Source organism: Triticum aestivum, chromosome 3B (genome assembly GCF_018294505.1).
Source record: "Triticum aestivum cultivar Chinese Spring chromosome 3B, IWGSC CS RefSeq v2.1, whole genome shotgun sequence".
Taxonomy (NCBI): domain Eukaryota; kingdom Viridiplantae; phylum Streptophyta; class Magnoliopsida; order Poales; family Poaceae; genus Triticum; species Triticum aestivum.
The window spans coordinates 140000025-140020025 of NC_057801.1; positions in this window are offsets into that span (position 1 = coordinate 140000025).

Here is a 20001-nt window from a genome sequence, read left to right on the forward strand (position 1 = left end):
CTACTGATAATAAGCAGATTCCAGTGGCCAAAGAACTAGTCCGCTCCAGTCCAGCAAAAATATGTCAACTCAATTCTAAGAAGCGTGTGCATATCCTTGCATCATGAAATTTTATAGCATGCTGATCATATTTTCTACATGTTTCTTACCCATCTCTCTTTTAGAAAATAAGCTTAACAGATAGAAGAATTTCTGCAATGGTATCATTTATGAGGAAAGATTTTTGCAGGAATTCTCTATGCTCCAATGTAGATGTAAGTACCCGTTGTATATCACTATATTTTTACATCAGCATGTATTTTGTTAATCGGCGTGAATCCAACCTTTATCTGATCTAAATTTAGTTGTAGCAAAATGTATGATTAAAGGCCACAATGTTGATTTTTCTAAGGAAAACTACCTGGTAGTTTTGCATCCTGAGCTGCATGAGTGTACTATCTCATATCAGTGGGTTTGAATACTTTGGTTCTGCAGTGGGTTTTTCAGTGTTTTTTTACTATGTTGTCCTGTCGTATCCCTAGCTCTTACATCATACTCCCTTCGTCCGGATTTAATGTCGCAGAAATGGATAAAACTGGATGTATCTAGAACTGGAATATGCCTAGACCCGTCCATTTATTTCCGGATGGAGGGAATACATGTCAATATGTCATGCCTTTCTATTCTTCAGTACCTATTCCATCTCTGTTGTAGCATGTTTTATAACTGAATCACCATTCTTCTATATAAGGCATGCAAGGGGAAGACGGCTATGTTAGAATCTGAAGGGTTACAAACCAGGTCTTTGCAAAAGATCCAAACGCCAGGAGATAATAAACCAACTCCATTTTTCATAGATACTGCTCCAGCACAGAGAAACCCAACTCCCACTGATAATAAGCAGATTCCAATGGCCAAAGAACTAGTCCGCTCCAGTCCAGCAAAAGAATGTCAACTCTAATCTAAGAAGCGTGTGCTTATCCTCGCATCATGAAATTTTATAGCATTCTGATCATATTTTCTACATGTTTCTTACCCATCTCTCTTTTAGAAATAAGGTTAAATGATAGAAGACTTCCTCCATTGGGATCGTATTCGAGGAAAATATCTTGCGGGAATTCTCTATGCTCCAATGCTGATGTAAGTACCTGTTGTATATCACTATATTTTTACATCAACATGTATTTTGTTAATCGCGTGAATCTAACCTTTATCTGATCTAAAATTAGTTGTAGCAAAATGTTAAAGGCGCCAATGTTGATTTTTGTAAGGAAAACTGCCTGGTAGTTTTGCATACTGAGCTGCATGAATGTACTATCTCATATCACGGACATTACTGAATTGTAGTGCTTCTCTGGTTACCCATTCATTCATTGTGTCAATGTTGCTTTCATGCTACCTTACCTGGCTGATGATAGCTGTGCCATATTGTGTTAATTTGGTGTAGGCTAGTTTCCCAAACATTCATTGTGTCAATGTTGCTTTCCTATTATCTGACTTGGCCAATGATAGCAATGCTAGTGTGTTAATTTTGTGCAGGCTGCTGAAGATGAGAAGACAAACTCTGAAAACAGCAAGGCAACCCCATTGTTTCTTTCCAGTAAATCTAGGCCAGGTAATATGGCAATAACTCATGATTAATCTGTTTGGCTCCCGTCCTAATTTATGTTATGATGGAGTGGTCGAGACACTCTCCACTATCAATAATACAAGCCTGCCAAAATCGCCATCTGAATCTGTTCAGTATCCTCTGTCTCGAATGCAATGGAATAAATGTATGTTTGTGAACCAATTAATGGCTGAAGCTATGATGGAAATGGTGGATGAATCAGAGGTGCAGATTAGTGCGACACAACAACTGATCAATGTTTTCAGAGACAGTGTAGCAAAGCAGAAAGAACTTGCCCACATGCTTATGGGCGTCATCTGTGCTGAGGTTGCAGATTGTGACGTTGTAGATGGTTAGGTTCTGCTCATTTATTTGCACTGGCATCAATCTTTGATTGCCCAGTGGATGTAATTTCCTGTAATATATGCTGGATGTGCAACGTTATTCCCTGTATGTCGTACCTTTGCTTGATCGGTTTTGGTCCTGTGCATAATTGCTCGTCGTAATGGGCTCAAATTATCTAATTTGGCCTAAAGACATGTCCGAACTTTAGTGGGCCCATTAAGTTAATGGGCCGTTACTAGGCCGAAAGTTAATGGTCGGCCCTCTTACGTCCCGGGTTGTTAACAGGCCGACATCAAAGCGGGCAATAGGTGGCCCCAATTTATTTCACGGGCCGTTAACAGGCCGTTACTAAGTTTGGGCTACATATGGCCCAACTATACTGTAGGCCTTTAGCAGGACGAAAGAGACAACGGGCTTGTACTGGACCATGAAGACCATGGGCCGCTAAGAGGCCGAAAGTCAGGTCGTCTTGTAAATGGCCCAACTGTGTTATGGGCCTTTAGTAGGCCGAAAGAGAAACCGGGCTGGTATTGGACCATGAAGGGCATGGGCCATTAAAAGGCCAAAACTAAGGTACGACTGCAAATGGCCCAACTCATTTATGGTCCGTTAACAGGCCGAAAGGCACACAGGGTTGGGAATTGGCCCAACACTTAAATGGGTCGCTAAAAGGCCAAAACTCAAGTCCGACTACAAATGGCCCAACTGATTTATGGGCCGTCAACAGGCTGAAAGTGACACCGAGCCAGAAATTGGCCCAACACTTAAATGGGCTGCTAAAAGGCCGAAACTCAGGTCCGACAACAAATGGCCCATCAGATTTATGGGCCGTCAATAGGCTGAAAGACACACCAGGCCGGAAATTAGCCCAACATTTAAATGGGTCGCTAAAAGGCCGAAAGATGTACATCCTGAAAATTGGCCCATCCATTAAATGGGCTGTTAACAGGCCAAAATCTCATCGGGCCGATATTGAGCCCAAATATATAGCGGGCTGTTAACGGGCTCGAACTGACGATGGGCTGCAATGGTGTCAAATCTTTAACGGGCCATTGACGGGCCGAATTGGCACATCTCGTATGGGCCGTGGGCTTAAATGGACATGACACAAGTAAGCCTTATATGGGCTGGCCTGCTAATTTTTACTGGGCCGACCTTTTCACAGGAATGGGCCTCTGTTGGGCCGTGCCACGTGTCGACGTATCATAGGCGCCTTCCGTCCAATGAGTGGATGACATCTGTCCCAACGATGAGCCGACACATGTTTCCTCCAGCCAATGATGATTTTACACATGGAAAATCCCCATTGGTCGGGGCTGTTAACGGGTTATCGGATTCAAAACCCGACCCGATAGCTTAACGACATTCCGTTACGGTGGATGCCACGCGTCGGTCACCCTTGACGAAAGCACTTCTGTGACGCGCGATTTATCGTCATGGAAGTGGACACTTCCGTGATGATAATTTTGGTAATGTCATGGAACACTTCTACGACAGCACAGGTATGACTATCTTGATTCTGTCATAAATTTGTCATGGATGTACATGCATGACAAAAACGCGACCTACTGTGACAAACACGTATCATCACGGAAGTGTATATTTTTTGTAGTGATGGTATTTGCTATGGTTCTAAAATTGGTCCTAGAATGGTAGGCATCCAAGTTGGGTATAATGAAAACTATCATAGAAACTGAATTGGATGCTATGATCAATTTGATACTTGATAATTGTTTTGAGATATGGAGGTAGTGATATTAAAGTCATGCTAGTTGGGTGATGATGAATTTAAAGAATACTTGTGTTGAAGTTAGCAAGTCCCGTAGCATGCACGTATGGTTAAAGTTGTGTAACAAATTTGAAACATGAAGTGTCCTTGGATTGTGCATCCTTATGAGTGGCGGTCGGGGACGAGCGATGGTATTTTCCTACCAATCTATCCCTCTAGGAGCATGCGCGTAGTGCTTGGTTTTTAATGACTTCTAAATTTTTGCAATAAGTATATGAGTTCTTTTGACTAATGTCGAGTGCATGGATTATACACACTTTTACCTTTCCATCATTGCTAGCCTTTTCGGTACCGTGCATTTCCCTTTCTCACCTTGAGAGTTGGTGCAAACTTCGTCGGTGCATCCAAACCCCGTGATATGATACGCTCTATCACACATAAACCTCCTTATATGTTCCTCAAAACAGCCACCATACCTACCTATTTATGGAATTTTTATAGCCATTCCGAGATATATTGCCATGCAACTTTCCACTGTTCTGTTTATTATTATGACACACATTATTTTTGTCATATTTCCATTGCATGATCATGTAGTTGACATCGTATTTGTGGCAAAGCCACCATGCATAATTTTTCATACATGTCACTCTTGATTCATTGCACCATCCCGGCACACCGCCGGAGGCATTCATATAGAGTCATATCTTGTTCTAGTTTCGAGTTGTAATTCATGTGTTGTAATAAATAAAAGTGTGATGATCATCATTATTAGAGCATTGTCCCCAAAGAAAAAAGAAGAAGAAAGGCCAAAGAAAAAAAAAGAAAGGCCAAAAAAAAGAAAGGCCAAAGAAAAAAAAGAAAGGCCGAAGAAAAAAAGAAAAAAAGAAAAGAAAAAAAGATTTAAAAAAAGGGGGGCAATGTTACTATCTCTTTTTCCACACTTGTGCTTCAAAGTAGCACCATGTTCTTCATATAGCGAGTCTCATATTTTGTGCTTCAAAGTAGCACCATGTTCTTCATATAGTGAGTCTCATATGTTATCACTTTCATATACTAATGGGAATTTTTCATTTTAGAACTTGGCTTGTATATTCCTACGATGGGCTTCCTCAAAATGCCCTAGGTCTTCGTGAGCAAGCAAGTTGGATGCACACCCACTAGTTTTCTTATGTTGAGCTTTCATTCATTTATAGCTCTAGTGCATCCGTTGCATGGCAATCCCTACTCCACATGTTGACATCAATTGATGGGCATCTCCATAGCCCGTTGATTATCCTCGTCAATGTGAGACTTTCTCCTTTTTTGTCTTCTCCACACAATCCCCATTATTATTCTATTCCACCCATAGTGCTATATCCATGGCTCACGCTCATGTATTGTGTGAAGGTTGAAAAAGTTTGAGATTATTTAAGTACGAAACAATTGCTTGGCTTGTCATCGGGGGTGTAGAATTTGGGAACATTTTTGTGTGACGAAAATGAAGCATAGCCTAACTGTATGATTTTGTAGGGATGAACTTTCTTTAGCCATGTTATTTTGAGAAGACATGATTACTTTTATTAGTATGCTTGAAGTATTACTATTTCTTATGTCAATATGAACTTTTATTTTGAATCAGTTGGATCTGAACATTCATGCCACAATAAAGAGAAATACATTGAGAATTATGCTAGGTAGCATTCCACATGAAAAATTCTGTTTTTATCACTTACCTACTCGAGGACGAGCAGGAATTAAGCTTGGGGATGCTTGATACGTCTCCAACGTATCTATAATTTTTGATTGTTCCATGCTATTATATTACCTGTTTTGGATGTTTATGGGCTTTATTTTACACATTTATATCATTTTTGGGACTAACCTACTAACTGGAGGCCCAACCCATATTGCTCTTCTTTTTGCCTATTTTAGTATTTCGAAGAAAAGGAATATCAAAAGGAGTCCAAACGGAATGAAACCTTCGGGAGCGTGATTTTTGGAACAAACGTGATCCAGAGGACTTGGAGTGCAAGCCAAGAAGCAGCCGAGGCGGCCATGAGGGTGGAGGGCGCGCCCACCCCTACAGGGCGCAACCCCTATCTCGTGGGCCCCTCGGGCGACCACCGACGTACTTCTTCCTCCTATATATACCCACGTACCCCGAAAACATCCATGGAGCAACCGAAACACAATTTCCACCACCGTAACCTTCTGTATCCGCGAGATCCCATCTTGGAGCCTTCGTCGGCGCTCCGCCGGAGGGGGAATCGACCATGGAGGGCTTCTACATCAACACCATAGCCCTTCTGATGAATTGCGAGTAGTTTACCTTAGACCTTTGGGTCCATAGTTATTAGCTAGATGGCTTCTTCTCTCTTTTTTGATCTCAATACCATGTTCTCCCCCTCTCTTGTGGAGATCTATTCGATGTAACTCTTTTTGCGGTGTGTTTGTCGAGATCCGATGAATTGTGGGTTTATGATCAAGTTTATCTATGAGAAATATTTGAATCTCTTCTGAATTCTTTTATGTATGATTGAGTTATCTTTGAAGGTCTCTTAGAAATATCGGTTTGGTTTGGCCTACTAGATTGATCTTTCTTGCCATGGGAGAAGTGCTTAGCTTTAGGTTCAATCTTGCGGTGTCCTTACCCAGTGACAATAGGGGTTGCAAGGCACATATTGTATTGTTGCCATCGAGGATAAAAAGATGGGGTTTATATCATATTGCATGAGTTTATCCCTCTACATCATGTCATCTTTCTTAATGCGTTACTCTGTTCTTATGAACTTAATACTCTAGATGCATGCTGGATAGCGGTCGATGTGTGGAGTAGTAGATGCAGGCAGGAGTCGGTCTACTTGTTGCGGATGTGATGCCTATATACATGATCATGCCTAGATAATCTCATAATTATTCGCTTTTCTATCAATTGCTCGACAGTAATTTGTTCGCACACCGTAATACTTATGCTATCTTGAGAGAAGCCTCTAGTGAAACCTATGGCCCCCGGGTCTATCTTTTATCATATAAGCTTTCAATCTACTTTTATTTGCATCTTTACTTTTCCAATCTATATCATAAAATACCAAAAATATATTTATCTTATCATATTATCTCTATCAGATCTCACTTTCGCAAGTGGCCGTGAAGGGATTGCCAACCCCTTTATCACGTTGGTTGCGAGTTCTTTGTTTGTTTGTGTAGGTGCGTGGGACTTTTGAGGAGCCTCCTACTGGATTGATACCTTGGTTCTCAAAAACCGAGGGAAATACTTACGCTTCTGTGCTGCATCACCCTTTCCTCTTCAAGGAAAACTAACGCAAGCTCAAGACGTAGCACCATCGAGGATAAAAATATGGGGTTTTCATCATATTGCTTGAGTTAATTCCTCTACATCATGTCATCTTACTTAATGCGTTACTCCGTTCTTTATGAACTTAATACTCTAGATGCATGCTGGATATCGGTCGATGTGTGGTGTAATAGTAGTAGACGCAGAATCGTTTCAGTCTACTTGACACGGGCGTGATGCCTATATTCATGATCATTGCCTTAGATATCGTCATAACTTTGCGCTTTTCTATCAATTACTCGACACTAATTTGTTCACCTACCGTATTATTTTCTATCTTGAGAGAAGCCTCTGGTGAAACCTATGGACCTCGGGTCTCTTTTCCATCATATTAGTTTTCGATCTACTATTCTTGCAATCTTTTACTTTCCGAATTATAAACAAAAATACCAAAAATATTACTTTATCATTTATCAATCTTTATCAGATCTCACTTTTGCAACTAACCATGAAGGGATTGACAACCGCTTTATCGTGTTGGGTGCAAGTTTGTTTGATTGTTTGTGCAGGTATTCTATGATTTGTGTGTTGTCTCCTACTGGATTGATACCTTGGTTCTGAAACCGAGGGAAATACTTACTCTACTTTGCTGCATCACCATTTTGTCTTCAAGGGAAAAACCAATGCAAGCTTAAGAAGTAGCAATAAGCAACTTGATAGTGCTAATGTTTCCATGGATAATGTGTTTTATGTTTTATTTGCAAAACTTCCTGACAAAAATACCCCCAAGGAAAACAAGGACAAAGATGACAAAACTTAGATCCTTTGCATTATGCCTAGCTAGGGGCGTAAAATGATAGCGCTTGTTGGGAGGCAACCCAACTTGTATCTTTTTGCTTTTTGGTTTTCTTGCTATTTTCAATAAAATACCCAATTATTCCTCTGATTAGATGTGTTTTTGTGGTTTAATTTAGTGTTTGTGCCAAGCAAAGCCTTTGGGATGATTTGGGTGAGAGTTGATTTGATCTTGCTGAAAAACCAAAACTTCTACGCTCACGAAAATAATTCCCATTTTTAACAGAAGAGTGGTTTTGAGTTGATTCTTTTGCAGAAGATTAATAAACAAATTGCTCGCATTTTCCTAATTTTTAAGAATTTTCAGAGTTACAGAAGTATTCGAACTATCCAGATTGCTCTAGACTGGTATGTTTTTGACAGATTCTGTTTTCTTTGTGTTGTGTGCTTGTTTTGATGATTCTATGGTTTTATTTGAAGAGTTTTTGACATAGAAAAGTTGTAATATAGTAGATATAATGCAAAAGTAAAATATGAATGGTTTTGCAATGGTACTTATAGTAATGGTTTGCTTTCTTATACTAACGGATCTCACGAAGATTTTTTTGAGTTCTGTGTGACTGAAGTTTTCAAGTTTTGGGTGATATTAAGATGGATGAAGGAATAAGTATTAGAAAAAGGCTAAGCTTGGGGATGCCCGAGGCACCCCAAGATAATATTCAAGAAGTATCAAGCTACTAATTTTGGGGATGCCCCCGAGTGGCATCCCCACTTTCTTCTAATGACCATCAGTATTTTACTGGGAGCTATATTTTTACTCGTCACATATTATGAGTTTTGCTTGGAGCGTCTTGTATGATATGGATCTTTGCTTGTTTTTCTTTTTATTTTAAGTCTTGAATCCTTGTTGAATACAACTTTTTGAGAGATCCAAAAATTATGCTATGTTTGCTCCTATGCTTCACTTAAATTTTTAGAGCCTTGGAATTACTCTTGTGCTTCACTTATATCTTTTTGAGCATGGTGTGCTTTGTTTTTTAAGAAATTCTCTCTTGCTTCACTTAGATTATTTTGAGAGAAAGAAATATGATGCTCATTTCTTCACTTATGTTTGTTTGAGCTTATTAAAAGCAACATCTGAAATTAGTCCCAAAGTGATAGATATCCAAGGAGGATATAATAAAAACTTTCATGAAGATCATTGGACAAAATAAACTTGGTTCTTTGTAAAGGTTTTGAGATATGGCGATATGATATTTGAGTCATGTTGATCAGAAATTATGCTTTAGTAATTATATTAGTGTTAAGGTTTGTGATTCCCTATGCAAGCACGAAAGTCAATAGTTGTGTGATGAAATTACATCCTACTTGTGGTGCATTATTCGGTGTTAGTTATGCTTAATGCTCGCCTATGATATTATTTGTTTCTTGCTTGGACGCTTCTCAATCTTTTTGCTAGCCTTCATTTGCACTAAGTATGATCACTACTTGTGCATCCAAAACCCTTTAAACCAGTTTTTCCATATGAGTCCACTATACCTACCTATATGCGGTATTTTCGTGGCGTTCTAAGCAAATTTGTATGTGCCATCTCTAACTTTCAAAATAAATTTCTCTTTTGTGTGCTCGTACCACTCGTGAGGCGGTGAGTGTTGGCTGATATTTTCCATGCTAGATGTGTTATTCTCACGATGAGTGTTAATTCATTTGTCATTGCACGAGAGTACGACAAAGTTATTAGGGATGCCCAGTCCTAAAATGAAAAATGAATTTACTTTATGTTATCAAATAATAAATTTCTTGGAAAGTGTTGGTATGGAGGGCACCCGTGGATATGGTTAGCAATGGAAAGTGAAAATATTGTGGAAAAAGGTATAAACTTTATTTTTTGTTTGGGAACCGCCGATGATATATCCAGCATGGAAAGTGTTGGGAACCTCCCAAAATGTTTTTCTCTCTCAATTTTCGCTTTGAGCTCTGGCACCTCTACAAATCCCTACTTCCCTTGGCGAAGGGCCTTTCTTTTACTTGATGCAATTTTTATTTTTTACTTGAGTCTCCATCTTCTCTTATAAGGGCCTCTTTGGTTCGTGGGATTTTGAAAATGCAGGAATAGAAAAAGTATAGGATTGGAGTGGCATGCCCACTTGAATCCTATAGGATTAGGAAAGAGTGTTTCATGTCACGGGAAAAACAAAGTGTTCGCACACTAACACATCACCGTGTACCTCCAATGCCAAGGGTGATGCACCGCAGCTCACGTCGAAGGAGACCCGCCGGAAGCGCGGTACGCAAGACAATTCGGCGGATGCTTTTGATGACCCGAAACCCCACACGCCCGTGAGGGACCCCGTCAGGGCGCGCGGCGGCTATGGGCTGCCTTAGATCGGCTTGACCGCCCCTAGGTCCTAGAGGTTCGCCGCCCTACAAACGAAGAACGAGAAGAAGAAGAACAAAGGAGAAGGAAAAGTAAAGGTAAAAAGTGTAGATAGATTTGTTTGATTGTGTGTTGTTCTTCAATCGGCCGTCACCTTTTACATATATATGAGGCGGCTGGACTTTCCGTACAAGAAAAAAGGACTCAAATCCCGTCCAAAACATCAAAAGGTAACCTAACTCGGACTATGAGGGTCGGAACTTCCGGTCAGCCCGAAACTTCCGGGCTAAAATTACATCAAGTTGCTCTCTTTCACAGCTCATGCAGGTCGCATATGGCTTCGGATCACAATGGTACCAAAAGCAAAGTTTTAGATCTTGCAATGGAGAAAGATTCCTTAGTTGATCACTTTTTCAGCCGAGGTTATCTTGATGTCAAAATTGGCCCCGCAAATCTGCAAATAATGTTAAAATTCCAGTTTTCGGGGCGCACCGCGTGCAAACTTTCGGTTTAACCCGGAACCTCCCTGGAAGTTTTGCCCAGAACTTCCGAGGCAGACTTATGCAGCACACTGTTTTAGCTCTAACTTTTGCATACAAACTCTGATTTAGACGTTTCTTATATCAAAATTGATCGTTTCGACGAGGCGAAGACAATCCGTGTAGATTGTTTTTCCCTTTGATGTTGTCTTCGGGGCTTAATCGGCCAAACTGTACTCTGAATATAAGATCTTAGTACTTTGAGCATAGTTTCGGCCTTCGAGATGAAATCGGATGGTGATGACCCAAACTTAAAAGATGTTCATATCAACAATACGGAACTCTTTCATGTAGAACACTTCTCCATTTAAGGCCATATTAAATAAGTTCTTGACTGTGCCAAAAACTGGTGTCAACACATGCCCCCCTGTTTTTCGGCAAAGCTTGTGTGCCGAAAAATAACTTCAGCATAGCTTGTTCTAAGGACGATGTCAACACTCTATCGGTCATTTTTCATGTTCTTAGGACGATAAGTATATATCGGCAATTGCTTGTTTGAACCTCTTGATGCAAACTTGGGTGAAAACTTCTCAACTTCTATAACAATCCGGTGATAAGGTTCCATAGATCAAAACCATCCTCCGAACCATATTGTTCACCTTTCGCTAGGATTTTGCAGATAATCAAGAATGAACTTCCTCCAATCCTTACTTCGCCTGCATAAAAGTTTCATTAGTGGTCGAAGCGGTGGGCTTCGGTTTGGCCTATGTTGACAAAACCTAGCATCGGCTATTGATAGAAATACAATACACCATGGTTAACATAGTAGCCGGATGCTTGCTGTGCCAACTCTTTCAAATTTTCATGTCTAGATATATGAACAATTTTAAAGCAACCCAAGGTAAATTTTGCATCTAGACATTTCCCAAGATAAACTATAAGTGATTCGTCAAAATATTGATAATCCTTGGATATTTGTTGCACTACTCATAACAAATCACCAAAAGCCTAAATATGTTTAGCACATATGGCAAAAGTTCCAAACTGAATAACAGTGCATATTCCGCTTTGATTATTGTGCAATAAATATTTTAAGAGGCATGAGGCTTCATAGAACAACACTATATGGAGATATATAAACAACACCAACACTGTGGCCATTGTTATGAATTCAAGTATCAAAACATAACCTCCATAGTACTTGTCTCGCTCTTCAATCGAACTAAGGACGATGTTAGAATACTACACCGGCCATGCATTGACATACTCTTAGGACGATAGGTAAATATCGGCCATTACCATGTAAACTTCGTTCAAAGCACATATAGCCGAAACAAACAAACAAAATGTAAAATCAAGTATTTCGGCCCTTTGGATCAGCAACAAACTTGTAGCTAACCAAATGTATAGTGACTTGGTAATACCCTTTCATGATGTAAGAAATTATATTGCATCCATGGATTAAAATAAGCCCATTGAGGGTTACCAATCATACCTGATGATGAATTCCATGGCATAAGCGTTAATGGCATAGTTGAAGAATATGGATAATGTGTAGACCAAAGATGCTGAAACCTTCGGCTTGATCCTTCATAGTTTTCACTCTTTTCATTCTTCACCTTTGCCGCACTTCTTGTAATGGAAGCTTGCACATAATTCTTATTTTGAGAACTTCCTTTGGGAACCCATGCCATGTTCCCATCTTCAAGTTCTTGTGCACTAAGTTTTTGTAATTTCTTCTTTTGCCAATATGATAAGCCGAGTATGCACCCCAGCTGCGATTTTGTTTGAAGTAATGACAATTCTTGTTTTACCTTGTGCACTTTCAACTTATTTTCTTCAGATTTGGCACTTTGATTCTCGATAATTGATTGCTTCATCTCATTGCCTTTAGTAGCCAATGTTAACACTTTAATTGGCTCTTTATCCTTTAAGATCAAGTCTGAATTGGCACTCTTGCAACCATATTTTTTAACTTGATATACCTGTTTGATCACCTCTTTCTTCTTTCTTGAGCTCCAGACCGATTCTTTCTTATTAAAACGGTCTTGAACATATGACTGCTTACTGAACGTTGATCTTCTTGGAGCTGCATAATAATGGTGAGATGGTCTAGAATATGATGGAGAATGTGCCATTGTATCATACCTTTCCCATGATGAATATCGATCTACATGAGCATAGGGAGGCATCCACGGCATTGGCATTGGCGATCCAAAATAAAGATATGAACACGTTGCATTAAAATTGTCTTCTTGCCAATACCGATCCTTGGATTTGCACCTAGGGGGTGATCTTGATGCTTTTGCATTACTCGACCAATAAGCACCATTCTCTTCACTTTTCTTTTGATATTTATCTAATAACTATGCAAAAGTGACCTTGTGCTTGTGCTTATTGCGGCCTTTATCTCCTTTGGTTTGGCTTGCCTCGATCTTTGGATTGCTTTGTTGCCCCCCAGTCCTTGGTGTCTTCATTGTATCTTTGATAGAACCCATGCCTTCAAGAATATTTTCATTGTGCTCTTGAACAACTTCTTTACTTGAAAACTTGATCCCATCACCTGCAGTTTTTACCTTCTCATCTTTAAAGGAATCGTCTTGAAGCAGCCGATTCAAAAACTTTTTTCCATTAGGACCAATTGGAATAGACTGTTCATCCCTTGGTGTTTCAAAAAAATTTAATCGTCCTTTATCAATGGCCGATTTAACTATTTGACGAAACATGTGGCAATCCTCAAAATTATGCTTGGACGAATCATGCAACTTGCAATACATTCGTCCTTGGATTGATGGCTCCACATGGTGATCAAGAACTCTAATGTAATTATTTTTCAACAACAAATCAAATATTTGATCACACATGCTTGAATTGTAGGGATGCTTCTCATTTTCTAGCCGATCTTGGTGTGAGAACGGCTTTCCAAGTAAGCAAACGAATGATTTAGAATACCCCCATTCGGCTATGCATTGTGTTTTGCATTCTATCTCCGATGTCTTTGGATAAGATATTATACTAGCATCAGATCAATAGAATTTAACCTTGGCTTTAAAATTCCGAAATGAAAATATTTAGAACACATATGTCTCAATTGAGACCAAGTGTAAGCCAAGTAAGAAACAATCAAAGCTACCCAATTATATATGAACTTTTGATAAAGTAATGGGGAAAACTTTGGCTGCAATAATAAGTCACAATCAGTCTTTATAAATGGCACAATGGGTTTACCAATATGCTTTGCAACAATTTTATTGCTAACAAATAAATTACCCTTCTTCATTGGTCTTTCAAGATTGCTTATAAGAATTTTTCTAATAGAAGCATCAACAATAAAGTTGTGACCAAATCGGAAGATAGGTAAATCACTTGCTTTTCATACCTCTTCGAATATGTTGGGAGAGCATGATGGTTGCGTTACTTAAACGATATCTTGTTCCCCTTTCGAATAGCTCCCTAACTCCTTGTCATCCTCTCTTTCTAGAATAGATTCGGCATACGTAATATTTGATTCGGTCTTTTCAATAACCGAATTAACTTTATTATCTGAATCACCACTCTTTTTGATAATTCCACCCACACCCAATGCTTTCTCTTTTTGACATAATCTAGCTTCTATTGCAACAGAATTAATAGGCTTTCCCTCTTTTATTAATTCATGTAGAACAACATTGCATTTGTCCCAAAAAGACGTAAGGTTTTTCTTAATGACCCAATCTGGATAGAATTGCCCCCCGACAGTTTTAGACTCTTTCGGTAATGAGATGTCACCGAAATTCTGTAATTGTGCAGGGAAAACATTGTATGCTACGATACTAGGTGAAGACACATGGGATCCTATAGAATTTTCACTTATTCGGCTTTTAGCGTGAAGGTGCGAAGCCGAATTATGAATACCTATAGTTGCATATGGTGCCAAAACATTAGTAGCATGAAGTGTAGCGTATGATGGTTGAGGGTAATTGGCCAGATAACTAGTAGTAACATGGCCAATTCCCCTACCCACCGGCATGTTTGGATTCACATATTGCAAGTTAGTTGCCAATGAATAAAAAGATGAAACACTTTGTTGCAGTTCCTATGTGAGATATTCAACTTGATTAACCGAACGCATCATGTTTTTCATCGGCATATGGATTTCTGGGGTTGCCGATGCATGGGAGTTGGAATACATATGTTTTATGTTGCTAAAATTATATGAGGTAGAAGCATGAAGATTTTGTTGCATCGGCTCTTGCACATAATTGGATGCATGATTGATAAAGCTAGGGCTAACCGATACATTATGCTCATTAGATGATCTAGCAACAACATATGCATTATTTGCATCTACATATGTGAATTGGGTATTCATATTACCTTTGTAGATTGCAAACCCTAGATGACGATCTCTTCGTAGCAAGAACGGGCCGGAGACTGTTCAAAGCTTCTTCCCCAGCGGAGTCGCCAAAAAGTGTGTTCGCACACGAACACGTCACCGTGTACCTCTAACGCTGAGGATGATGCACAACAGCTCACGTCGAAGGAGACCCGCCGGAAGCGCGGTATGCAAGACAGCGGGCACTTTTGATGAACCGAAACCCCACACGCTCGGGAGGGACCCCGTCAGGGCGCGCGGCGGCTATGGGCTGCCCTAGGTCGGCCTGACCGCCCCTAGGGCCTCGAGGTTCGCCGCCCTGCAAACGAAGAATGAACGAAGAACGAGAAGGAGAAGAACAAGGGAGAAGGAAAATTAAAGGTAAAAATTGTAGATATATTTGTTCGATTGTGTGTTGTTCTTCAATCGGCCGTCACCTCTTACATATATATGAGGCGATTGGACTTTCCGTACAAGAAAAGGACTCAAATCCCGTTCAAAACATCAAAAGATAACCTAACTCGGACTACGAGGGCCGGAACTTCCGGTGAGCCCGGAACTTCCGGGCTAAAATTACATTAAGTTGCCCTCTTGCACAGCTCCTGCAGGTCGCATATGGCTTCGGATTGCAATGGTCCCAAAAGCAAAGTTGTAGATCTTGCAATGGAGAAAAATTCCTTAGTTGATCAATTTTTCATCCGAGGTCATCTTGATGTCGAAATTGGCCCCACAAATCTGCAAATAATGTTAAAATTACAGTTTTTGAGGTGCACCGCGTGCAAACTCTCGGTTTAGCCCGGAACCTCCCCTGATATTTTGCCCGGAACTTCCGGGGCAGACTTATGCAGCACAATGTTTTAGCTCTAACTTTTGCATACGAACTCTGATTTAGACGTTTCTTATATCAAAATTGGTCGTTTCGACGAGGCGAAGACAATCCATGTAGATCATTTTTCCATTTGATGTCGTCTTCGGAGCTTAATCCGCCAAACTTTACTCTGAATATAAGATCTTAGTACTTTGAGTATAGTTTCGGCCTTCGAGATGAAATCGGATGCCGATGAACCAAACTTAAAAGATGTTCATATCAACAATACGGAACTTTTTCATGTAGAACACTTCTCCATTTAAGGCCATCTTAAATAAGTTCTCGAATGTGCCAAAAACTGGTGTCAACACAAAGGAATTGTAAAAAGAGGTTGGAGTGGATGTTAGATTTCCTATGAAATGTAGTACAAAAGATTCCATAGGAAAAATTCCTATGGCGTTCAAACCTATGAATCAAAGGACAAATGTAGGAACAGTTCCAAAGGATTTCAATCCTTCAAAAATCCTATAGAATTCCTTTGAATTAAAGGAGCCACAAAGCACCAACCAAGGGGCACTATGATTGTACTTGAGCATTGTGTATACCTAGTATTTGAGTGTGATTCATGAATGGATCAATGATTGAACATAATAGGCTAGGGATAACTTGCTTTAGCGTTGATATTTTGAAAGACATGGTTGCTTGTTGATATGCTTGAGTATTAAAGTCTTCGTGTCAAAACTAGACTATTGCTTTGAACCATATAAAAGTCCAAATTTCCATGCTACAAAGAAAAGAATATGTGATGAACATGTTAGGTAGCATTCCGCATCAAAAATTCTGTTTTTATCATTTACCTACTCGAGGAGGAGCATGAATTAAGCTTGGGGATGCTGATACGTCTCCAACGTATCTATAATTTTTGATTGTTTCGTGTTGTTATATTATCATTCTTGGATGTTTTACAATCATCTTATATCATTTTTTGGTACTAACCTATTTGACATATTGCCCAGTGACAGTTGTTGTTTTCTGCTTGTTTTCTACATAGCAGGAAAACAATACCAAACGGAGTCCAAACGCAGCGAAACTTTTTGTGGATTTTTTCTAGACCAAAAGACACAAGATGGGCCGAAGCAGTACCAGAGGGGTGCCTCGAGGGGGGCACAACCCAACAGGGCGTGCCTGGGGGCCCAGGCGTGCCCAGGTGGGTTATGCCCACCACGGTGGCCTCCCGCACCGCCTCTTTGCTCTATAAATACCCCAATATTTCAGTAACCCTAGGGGAGTCGACGAAAATCCATTCCACCTGCCGCAAGTTCCAGAACCACCAGATCCAATCTAAACACCATAACGAATGGGTTCATCATGCTCATTGGTGCCTCTCCGATGATGTGTGAGTAGTTCATTGTAGACCTACGGGTCTGTAGTTAGTAGCTAGATGGATTCCTCTCTCTCTCTCTCTCTCTCTCTCTCTCTCTCTTAATTCTCAATAGAATGGTCACTTGGAGATCCATATGATGTAACTCTTTTTGCAGTGTGTTTGTTGGGATCTGATGAACTTTGAGTTTATGATCAGATCTATGTTCTTATCCACGAAAGTTATTTGAGTCTTCTTTGATCTCTTATATGCATAATTGCTTATAGCCTCGTATTTCTTCTCTGATATTTGGGTTTTGTTTGGCCAACTTGATCTATTTATCTTGCTATGGGAAGAAGTGCTTTGTAATGGGTTTGATCTTACGGTGCTCGATCCCAGTGACAGAAGGGGAACCGACACATATGTATCGTTTCTATTAAGGATAACAGGATGGGGTCTATTTCTACATAAATAGATCTTGTCTACATCATGTCATCATTCTTATTGCATTACTCCGTGTTTCCATGAACTTAATACACTAGATGCATGCTGGATAGCGGTTGATGTGTTGAGTAATAGTAGTAGATGCAGGCAGGAGTCGGTCTACTAATCTTGGACGTGATGCCTATGTAATGATCATTGCCTGGATATCATCATGAGTATTTGAAGTTCTATCAATTGCCCAATAGTAATTTGTTTTCCCATCGTTTGCTATTTTTCTCGAGAGAAGCCACTAGTGAAACCTACGGCCCCCGGGTCTCTTCTTTAATATATTTTCCTTCGTGTAAACCAAAAAAATACAAAAATACTTTGTTGCACTTTATTTATTTGTGATCTATTTATCCAATCCATTACAACTTTCTCCTGTCCACTCGCCAATTTCTGGCGCCGTTACCCGAAAGGGATTGACAACCCCTTTAACACGTCGGGTTGCAAGTATTTGTTATTTGTGTGCAGGACCTGTTTACGTTGTGTTGCTTGGTTCTCCTACTGGTTCGATAACCTTGGTCTCATCTCTGAGGGAAATACGTACCGTCGTTGTGTTGCATCATCCCTTCCTCTTTGGGGAAATACCGACGTAGTTCTGGCAGACATCAGTACCTCCCTCCCGATTAATGGTCAAGGCGTTCTTAGCACCTCATATTTTCATGTTCCTGATGTTGCTCATGTTCCTCGACTTACTATACGCTTCTTTCTGGTAGTCACATTGTTGACTCTGGTTGTCGGGTCATTCTAGAGTTTGACTCATGTTCCGTTCTGGACCGTCACACTGGTGCACTCCTTGGTGCTGGCCCTCGGTGCCGTGACTCTCAGGGTCTCTGGGAGCTTGACTAGCTTCATGATACGTCTCCAACGTATCTATAATTTTTTATTGTTCCATGCTATTATATTATCTGTTTTGGATGTTTAATGGGCTTTAATATGCTATTTTATATTATTTTTGGGACTAACCTATTAACCGAGGGCCCAGTGCCAGTTTATGTTTTTTTTGCCTATTTTAGAGTTTTGCTGAAAAGGAATACCAAAAGGAGTCCAAATGGAATTAAACCTTTGTGATGATCTTTCTTGGACCGAAAGCAAACCAGAAGACTTGGAATGAAGTCGGAGACGCAACGAGGAAGGTACGAGGCAGGAGGGCACGTCCAGGGGGGTAGGCCCGCCCCAACCCTCATGGGACCCTCGTGGCTACCCTGACCTAGTTCCTTCATCTATATATTCTCTTATACCCTTAAAACATCAGGGGAGCCACGAAACCAATTTTCCACCGCCGCAACCTTTTGTACCCATGAGATCCCATCTTGGGGCCTTTTCCGGCGATCTGCCGGAGGGGGATTCGATCATGGAGGGCTTCTACATCAACACCATTACCTCTTCGATGAAGCGTGAGTAGTTTACCACAGACCTTCGGGTCCATAGTTATTAGCTACATGGCTTCTTCTCTCTCTTTGATTCTCAATACCATGTTCTCCTCGATGTTCTTGGAGATCTATTTCGAAGTAATACTCTTTTGTGGTGTGTTTGCCGAGATCCGATGAATTGTGGATTTATGTATTATTTGGTTCTTCTCTGAATTCTTATATGCATGATTTGAAATCTTTGCAAGTATCTTTGAATTATTGGTTTAGTTTGGCCTACTAGATTGATCTTTCTTGCAATGGGAGAAGTGCTTAGCTTTGGGTTCTGACTTGCGGTGTCCTTTCCCAGTGACAGTAGGGGCACCAAGGCATGTATTGTATTGTTGCCATCGAGGATAACAAGATGGGGTTTTCATCATATTGCTTGAGTTAATTCCTCTACATCATGTCATATTGCTTATTGCATTACTCCGTTCTTTATGAACTTAATACTCTAGATGCATGCTGGATAGCGGTCAATGTGTGGAGTAATAGTAGTAGATGCAGGCAGGAGTCAGTCTACTTGACACGGACGAGATGCCTATGTTCATGATCATTGCCTTAGATGTCATCATAATTATGCGCTTTTCTATCAATTGCTCGGCAGTAATTTGTTCACCCACCGTAATATATGCTATCTCGAGAGAAGCCACTAGGGAAATCTATGGCCCCCGGGTCTCTTTTCCATATTATTGAATCTCGTTTACATCTTGCTAGTTTCCGATATACTATTTTGCAATCTTTACTTTCCAATCTATACACCCAAAAATACCAAAAATATTTACTTTACCATTTATCCATCTCTATCAAATCTCACTTTTGCGAGTGACCATGAAGGGATTGACAACCCCTTTATCGCGTTGGGTGCAAGTTGTTGATTGTTTGTGCAGGCACTCGGTTACTTGTGTGTTGTCTCCTACTGGATTGATACCTTGGTTATCAAAACTAAGGGAAATACTTACGCTACTTTGCTGCATCACCCTTTCCTCTTCAA